The 7,785-nt window shown below is 42.9% G+C and overlaps 1 long non-coding RNA gene across 1 annotated transcript; it reads right to left on the bottom strand.

The window, feature by feature from the left end:
* Window positions 1-2,336: 2,336 nt before the first annotated feature.
* LOC143805673 (uncharacterized) lies at window positions 2,337-6,898 on the bottom strand. The gene is made up of 3 exons (XR_013221302.1): window positions 6,562-6,898; window positions 6,429-6,473; window positions 2,337-6,348 (listed from the first exon to the last, which is right to left on the bottom strand). It is a non-coding gene; the product is annotated as an uncharacterized LOC143805673 (long non-coding RNA).
* Between the last annotated feature and the right edge of the window lie 887 nt (window positions 6,899-7,785).

Raw genomic sequence — 7,785 nt, 5'->3', positions numbered from 1 at the left:
TTAAGCCAGATTAATAATGGAGAGGCGTCAATTATGTCACCTATCCATTATTAATCCAATTGTCTGAAAGGGTTAATAAAACACACACACACATTATTAAAAAGTATTTTAATGAAATAAACACACAGGTTGTTTTAGTATTTTATTGTTCTCTCAATCCATCCGGAACACTCTCGCTCTGCAAAATAATAAACCCACAATATACATACCCTCTCTGATGAACTGTCAGGTCCCACGAGGTAATCCATCTGAAGGGGTTAATTATTTTACAGGCAGGAGCTGTGCTAAAGCACTCGCTCGTGCCTGTAATCCCCGGGTGATGAAAGGAAAGCTGAGTGATCTTTACTTACATTGAGTTGCAGTGAGGCGCCCTCTGGTGGATGAACTCATATGAACTCGAGCGTGGGAACTTTTCCAAGGCTCCAGTTCATGAGAACATCCACCAGAGGGCGCCTCACCGCGACTCAATGTAAGTACAGATCATCCTGCTTTCCTTTCATCACCCGGGGATTACAGACACGAGCGAGTGCTTTAGCGCAGCTCCTGCCTGTAAAATAATTAACCCCTTCAGATGGATTATCTCGTGGGACCTGACAGTTCATCCGAAGGTATGTATATTGTTGGTTTATTATTTTGCCAAGCGAGGGTGTTCCGGATGGATTGAGAGAACAATAAAATACTAAAACAACCTGTGTGTTTATTTCTTTAAAATCATTTTTAATAATGTGTGTTTTTTAACCCTTTCAGACAATTGGATTAATAATGGATAGGTGTCATAATTGACGCCTCTCCATTATTAATCTGGCTTAATGTCACCTTACAATAGCAAGGTGACATTAACCCTTCATTACCCCATATCCCACCGCTACACGGGAGTGGTAAGAGAGAGGCCAAGTGCCAGAATAGGCGCATCTTCCAGATGTGCCTTTTATGGGGTGGCTGGAGGTAGATGTTTGTAGCCAGGGGGGGCCAATAACCATGGACCCTCTCCTGGCTATTAATATCTGCCCTCAGTCACTGGCTTTACCACTCTGGCGGAGAAAATTGCGCGGGAGCCCACGCCAATTTTTTCTGCAATTTAACCCTTTATTTTACACGCTACAGCGCCCACATTTTGCACATACACACTACTAACGTTAGTAGTGTGGAATATGCAAAAAAAAGGGGGATATGAGATGGTTTACTGTATGTAAACCATGTCTCATATCATGTCGGGTTTAGGCAGGAGAAATGAAAAGCCGGCAATTGAATTACCGGCTTTTCTCTAACACCGCTGCGTATTTCTCGCAATGCACACGCATGGTCCGTGTGTAATCCGATTTTTTCTCGCACCCATAGACCTGCATTGGCGAGTCTCGGCCGAGATACGCTGACAATCGCAGCATGCTGCGATTTCACTCGGATCCTGAATACGGTGGAGAAAATATCGGATGATGGGAGCTGCACCATAGATTAACATTGGGCCGAGTACTATGCGATTTTCTATCGCATGGCACTCGTCCGTATTACGGTCTAGTGTGACCCTGGCCTTACACCATCTTCCTTTAATACATAATGTGGTTTCCATCATAAATGATTGGCTGGGTATGGATTTACAATTCGCCAGAATTGACTCAACTGTGTTGATGGAAATGTTTATAGAAGAGTCGGTCGGTCTTGGGCCATCATCTCATAGAACTTTATGAGCACCAACTACCATCTCCTATCTCAGTAATGGAAAAGTCTGTAGTCAATGAAGTCAGATGTTAATGGTGAACAGAGAGTTTTGACAATGAAAGCTCTGTTCCGGAGAAAGAAGCAGATTTCTCTTAATAAGATATATTACAAAGTGTCTTATTTTCACATGTACTATTGATGGAAAAAATAAAATAAACAAAGACTACTCTTTAATTAGGGCATGCTGTTGTCCGATTGTCACAGCAGGGAAAAATAATCACAACTGATGATCAACCCAAATAAGCTGGTCAACATAAAGACACAGAACCTGGCAGGATAGAACTGCAATACACCAAGCTGTGTGGTCAGTGCGCCATCCTGCACAGAAAGAGCGTTAACTTAACAATATTTACCAAGACGACATCCAAACCACCCAGCGACGTCGGCTTCGCCACCACCTCCATCGCCAGCAGCGCAAACAGATTCAGTGTGGCCACGCCAGGCAACAAAGTAACGTGTAGCTAGAGCATGTAAGGCAACAATGTTACAATGGCCTAAATTTGGCAAATGTTTTTGCTCTTTTCTATTAAAACAACATTTTCTTGGCCATCAGCTTTCATCTTTTCTGGACTCCTAAGCTTAGCACCTAAATTCCTAAGATTAAATAAAGAAGTCAAAAATAGAACCCGGAAACCAGAGAAGATTCTTTTATTAAGCGTAACATTTACATTAGTTTTGCCATGGATACTATAATATATTTAAATATAAACAATTAAAAAGTGAAAATTCAGAAACAAAAGTACAAAATACAGAGCACAGAATGGTAACCCAAGGAAAGCAGCCGTGACTGAGGAGCATGCTGGTGTGTGGCCTCAGATGGTCCCTTCCATACAATTTACAGAATTGTCACACAAGGCGAGTGTCCTATCAAAGAAATCCTCCGACCTCCCTGAATAATATGCAATATTCTATTCTAACTTTTAATTTTTGAGCACACTTTATTCCTGAATGAATGAGCAGCAATATTTTGCAAACATGGACTCTGCTAGGCAGTGCTATCTGTGTCCACTTAAAGGGGTTGTACCCTACTGATGACCCCTTAATTGCTACAGTGACACACATGAAAACACCACACTTACCTCCAGTACGGACACCGCTCCAGTAATGTCGGTATGGTGTCTCCTGGCGCTCACGTGATATTATGTCTATCAGGTACCTTCCATCTGATGGAAATGTGAAGGCTGCAGGCCATCAGCAGTCATGAGTGATGGAAGACACCGTGCCGACATCACTTTTATTTCATTTTATTTGGGGCACTGTACCATTTAAGAAAGGGTTGTCCATAAGAGGCTGTAACAAAAAGGTTTTTAACGGTCATGTATGATATAACGACCTAACCTAAACTTCCTTTATTGGACCTTTGGAGCTCTGTACCAGAAAAAAAAGCAAAATAAAGATTAAAGCAGTTGTTCACCCCTTTAATATGTTTAACCTTTAATATGCTGTAGAACAAAAAAAAAATTAGGGGTGGACAACAATTTTTTGGGATTATTTATAGAGCCGGGAAGAGGTTAAAGAATAATGAAAGCTTATACTCACCCGCCCTGGGACCACTAGTTTTTGAATAGTCACTTGGGGTGTGAGGCACATCGATAATGTGCATTGTGCCCTATGTAACCCTGCGAGGTGACATGCCAGGAGATGTAAGGAGAAAATGGATGGAGCAAGCGGAGCACCTGGATGAGAGCTGCGGCAGCTGGACAGATGAGGGGTAGGCCTAGGACAAGCGAGTTCAGTATAAGCTTTTGTTATTTTTTAACCCCTTCTCAGCCCTTCATTTATTACGCTCAGGGGCCCAGGGAGAACATAAATATCTTTTCACGTCAATTTCAATTTGGAAGAGTTGTAATTGTACCAAATCATAATTTGTCAGCAGATTCAAAACGCATCGGCCACATTGAATTTTTGTCTCTAAAACTCACCAAACCACCACTGTACTAGTGCTGCCGGCGTCCCAAACGTACGTCTGTGACATCCTGCTTTGGTTATGTAGTTATGCAGACATGTGCTTGGCTGCAGCGTTTAGATGACTGTCCAGCCAGAACAGCAAGCAGAGACCGGCGGGGGACCAGGATATGGTACGAGGAGGAGTACTGCAAGGTCAGTATGATGCAAAAAAGCTATATTCTGCCATGGACAACCCCTTTAGACTATTAAAAAAATAATAATCTACACACTCTTAGACCCAAAATCAACATGGGGATTAAAAGGTGGAGATTGAAATAAATGGAGACCTTTAAACGGTTGTATGTGTGTAATATACCCTTCATTTTCTATATAACAGAGTCAGGGCAGTAATAAGACACATATACACTGTATCCAGTCCAGTCCATTTGTATTATTGTATATTTGTGAATTGATTCAGCCCTCGCCGAGTACAGTGCTGAGGGTCCGCACCAACTCGCAACTGAGGCAACTCGAGAACATTCAGGTTATCAATTAAAAAAATGTAAATTGTATCTGATTAATTAATATTAAAGAAAGTTAGAGGATTAGCGTTGGTGCCGAGGACTACACACACCGACTAATGATATATACAGACTGATATCTATACATAATCCTACAGGAGGACAGTAGGAAAATACATCTGGGTCACGTCTCTTATTATTCTATGACCCCTGTATACATTATGTGTTATCACCGGTCAGGTAATGTATGGCGACAGTACAATAGATATGGCTCTGTAGTAATAAACCTGTATATAGAATTCCATCCAGATGAATGTCAGGCACAGAGAGGATATACAATCTTCCATGAATGTCTCAATGCTTTCTTCTATTTCCCTGCCTCCACTTCCTTCATTCCACAGATTGCACCACCTGATTCCTTGCAACTTTGTAGGATTGGAAGCCAGGCTGCTCATAGGAGTATTTTCATCAGTGCAGTGTTACATTTGGTATTTAGAATTGCCTTTGGATCTTTTGCAATACAAAGAAGATTGTGTGGTCACATTTCAGAAGCCTAATGGGGTGTTTGCAGTTTCAAAAAGCCACCACTTCCCTTATTTATGTTTTCAATTTTCTTTACTCACCATCCCCAGGTCCAAAGCTTGTTCTTTGCTGCTGCTCTCAGTGTCCATTATTGTCTGCAGTGCTGATGACGCATTGACAGCGCTGCAGCCAATAACTGAGCGCAGTGGTTTGTGCCGTCAACTCAGACAGAGCTGCCTGAGCCAAGTTATTGGCAGCAACGATCGTATTGCAGACAAAACCAGGCAGAGGGAGCAGCGGCGGATACTCAGTGTTGGACTCAGGGAAGGCGAGTAAAGAAAACTGGCCAGGGAACATGGGTTTTCCAAAACTGGAAAACCCTTTAAAGAGAAACTTCCAGCTGATTCACGCTGCCAGAATCACAGGGGCAGTAATCAGAGACTGAAACATGTATTTTTTTTACTATGAAGAGCTGCAGCATTTTAGAGATAAGCATAATTGCAACAGTGGTTGGGGATGAGGTGACCAAGTCCAAGGGGTATGCCCTCGCTACGTTCATCCAGCCCGCTCAGATAGACTGACAGGACCTACAAAAGCCTTGGATGAAGAATATATATTTGTAATAATGGAGCTTGCCCGGGGTTCAGAGCATCATTTCTTAGCACTGTGCATAGCGCTGTTCCCTCTACCATTCCTCCCGGTAATGTATAAACATACAGACATGTTACCCGTCCCCTTGAGCAATCATCTATGAATGGTTGCTCCAGAATTGTTCAATGGCAGACTACAATACCTTTATGTTACATTCATATCAGATAAAAATCCAACATTTCTATAAGCATCAGAAATTGGATGCAGACCCTCAGCTTTCTACCATGGGCTTGCTGCAGATGGTAATACAAAGAGGCTTACCCTCTACATTTCTGCTGGAAGTAATTAGCTAAATATGCAGTTATTTTTGCGATACATTTTTCCTCTGGCAGAGCCAAACACTCCCCATAGCACATGAATGGGTTTGTGGAAATCCAATACCATGCATGGGATGCAGATTGTCGCGGCATTACATGGAAATGTTGTCACAGAATTGGTCCAACGAGTGAGAATACAGCCTTTACTTCCTCACAGAAAGAGTGTCCACCTTGAGATTATGGAATTGTGGCCATTAGCGGAAACATTATACCCTCAATGGAGGTCTCTTAGGACATCAGTTATAAGGTATAAACGTGGGCACTACTAGTGGGAGGTGGTGCTCAAGTAGGGACCCAAGCCGTAATATATATAATAGTAGACTCGGCACACACCAAAGCGTAAATGTAGTGAAAGGGGGTTTATTAATGAGGTAAAGTACATACAGTGACGTTTCGGTCTAATCACTAGACCTTCATCAATGTACTGCAAAATACAACAAAATATAATATAAACATAACTGAAATATTTACAAAGGTGGGTCATTATACAATCATTTGCATGGAAATATTAGCAATGTACATATGCAGTGAAACATCAGACTTATAGCAATGCTCAGTACGAGGAACAAGGCCATGAGGATCCATAGCGAACAATAAATCCCAGATAAAGATCATTCGACTGTTAAATATGTGGATTTATAAATAGAGATGTATACCAAATATACAAAGGGCACACCTACCCTCACATAAACAGTAAAGCGGGTACCCCCGGGTCACAGAATAGACTGTCAGTCCTAAAAGGGGGGGTGGGGAAAGACCATTTGTTACTAAGTGTAACGGAGTGAGGCTGAAAGAAAAGTGAGTGCTCACATACCCTGTTGCTGTGAATGGCTCCAGTAAGGTAAGAGGGAGCAGACCGCTAGGAGCAAAGAGAAGCGGTATGATTAGTTAGCTGTCTGGAGTGGTGAGGTGCCGGTGTGGCAGCGCAGAGATATAAAGAGGCTTACCGCAGTGAAGGTGGGCTGGTATATACGGACCATGGACGCGGTTCCACCGCTTGTCCAGTGTGTCCGTGTGCCCTCCTCGTGTGTCTTTTTATGTCTAATGGCAGTGCGCGGCCGGAAGTTGTATTACCGGAAGTGGCGTCAGCGGTGCCGTAAAAGTGTGTGCGTTCCACTGTGGATTCAGGAGGTGGGACTAAGTCCGGGTGTGCGTACCACCTAGTGGTCATGCGCACTGGGAAGTTGTGTTGGTGCATATCCTCAGAGCGCCAGTGCAAACTTAAATCTAGCGGTGGAGAAGTGGTCCTATGGACAGATGGTGCACTTGTTTAGTAGAGGCGGTTCTGTGAAAGAAGACATACACATATTAGTAATTATGCAGGCATCTCTATATTATAGTAATATACAGTACATTAAATGTATGGATAGACCCGGTTCTTCTTGATACAGGTCAGAAAATGTTCCTGATTATGGTAAAAACGACTGGATATCGTATTCCTTGTTTAAGCCTTGTGGGGCTAAAGTCTGGAGTTCGTGAATCCAGTAGGCTTCTCGCCTCTTCAAAAGGCGAATCCTATCTCCACCCCTACGTGGTTGTGCCACTGAGTCGATCACTTGAAATTTAAGTTGTGCTATAGTGTGGCCATGACTAATGAAGTGGTTGGGAATAGGTAGCAGAAGATTTTTGCACCTAATGGTAGATTTATGTTTTGATATGCGGTCCCGTACCGACTGTGTGGTTTCACCCACATAGCCGAGTCCGCACGGGCATTTTATCAAGTAGACCACAAAGGCCGAGTCACATGTGTAATACCCCTTGACTGAGTATTCTTTGCCCGTGAGTGGGTGGTGAAATGTACCGCCACGTTGTACATTGTTACATTGTGTGCATCTCAGGCAGGGGAAGGTGCCAAATTTTGGATTCATTAAGAAACGTTGTTTCGGTATTTGTGAAGGACCTATATCGGCCTTGACCAGTCTGTCTCTGATATTCCGTGGTCTCCTGAAGCAAGGGAGAAAGGGGCTGTTGAATTCTTTTATATGTGGATGTGCTGTCCCTAAGATATGCCAATGTCGCCTTATAGATTTAACTTAAATTTCAAGTGATCGACTCAGTGGCACAACCACGTAGGGGTGGAGATAGGATTCGCCTTTTGAAGAGGCGAGAAGCCTACTGGATTCACGAACTCCAGACTTTAGCCCCACAAGGCTTAAACAAGGAATACGATA

Source organism: Ranitomeya variabilis, chromosome 2 (assembly GCF_051348905.1).
Source record: "Ranitomeya variabilis isolate aRanVar5 chromosome 2, aRanVar5.hap1, whole genome shotgun sequence".
Lineage (NCBI taxonomy): Eukaryota > Metazoa > Chordata > Amphibia > Anura > Dendrobatidae > Ranitomeya > Ranitomeya variabilis.
Note: the sequence above shows the minus strand (reverse complement) of the source record. Positions and strands in the feature narration are given on the sequence as shown.